General features: G+C 49.6%; 1 non-coding gene across 1 annotated transcript; it reads left to right on the top strand.

Moving 5' to 3' along the window:
• Nucleotides 1-823: 823 nt before the first annotated feature.
• Nucleotides 824-942, top strand: LOC118663848. Its single transcript, XR_004970157.1, has one exon. It is a non-coding gene; the product is annotated as a 5S ribosomal RNA (ribosomal RNA).
• Nucleotides 943-1,223: the final 281 nt, after the last annotated feature.

Raw genomic sequence — 1,223 nt, forward strand, 5'->3', positions numbered from 1 at the left:
GCAACAATAAAGTGTCATTTCTGAGACACCTAAGAAAACGCGGTCGTTCTTACAGTTGTTCCAGCTGAAAGCCGGAAGGCGTTGTCGGGCTGTGGAACAGGAGGCAGAACACTGGCCGACTCCACTGCGACCAGGAGGCAGGGTTGTCAGGGCAGAACCTGGAGAGGTGAGAACTGAGCGCCAGATTCTGGACACGGCAGCGAGTGGCCTCGGCTTCAGCAGAGCGCTGGTCCCGCAGGCCTGTGAGGGGACCAGCCATGGCCAGGGACAGAGCCGCCAGAGGAATCAGAGGGAGCCCTGTCACACAGTGACAGCCTATCCCGGGTCACCCAGGCAGCAGAGAGGACAACTCTAAAAGGACAGGCCTGGGAAGCTGAGGGTTATTCTACTGAGGTCCTCCCGGGAAGATCTCCATCTTTGGAGACCCCTTCAGAAGAATGACCTCTTTCTCCTCTCCTCTCTTCTCTTCTTCTTCTTCTTCTTCTTCTTCTTCTTCTTCTTCTTCTTCTTCTTCTTCTTCTCTCTCTCTCTCTCTCTCTCTCTCTCTCTCTCTCTCTCTCTCTCTCTCTCCCTTCCCTCCCCCCTTTCTTCCCTCAAGGTATGGACCTTTGCTTTCTCCCCCTAAGTCCCAAGGGCCTTTCTGTTACCTCCTGAGCCCATGCAGCCCAGCTGGCTCACTTCTTCGGCCCCTTTGACTTTCTAAATAACCCTTTGCTTGTATTTGAGGTATTGACTCTGCATTCTTTCTCAGCCAAACTCAAGCACCGAGGTCTAACCTTGCTGGTAACAGCCGGTTGCTGTTGGCCATTAAAAAATTGACCTAATCTACGGCCATAGCACCCTGAACGCGCCCGATCTCATCTGATCTCGGAAGCTAAGCAGGGTCGGGCCTGGTTAGTACTTGGATGGGAGACCGCCTGGGAATACCAGGTGCTCTAGGCTTAAAAAAAATAAAATAAAAATAAATTGACCTAAACAGAATCTTGATCTTCTCTGTTTTCTACTCTACACTTTCTGTACAACTTTTATTTTAAAAGCTGCTCCTAGAGATGTTATGCTGTATCCCACTGTGTCTCCTTAGCAACTTCTGCCGTGCCCCGAGCTAAAGATCGTAATTCCGCCACATGCTGCAAGTGTTTTGTTTAAGGGTAACATGTCTAAAACTTGAGCTTTAGGAGATAAAAATTCAGCACGTTTCAGGCACTTCTAATAGCACTTATAAT

Source organism: Myotis myotis, unplaced genomic scaffold (genome assembly GCF_014108235.1).
Source record: "Myotis myotis isolate mMyoMyo1 unplaced genomic scaffold, mMyoMyo1.p scaffold_m19_p_9, whole genome shotgun sequence".
NCBI classification, from domain to species: Eukaryota; Metazoa; Chordata; class Mammalia; order Chiroptera; family Vespertilionidae; genus Myotis; species Myotis myotis.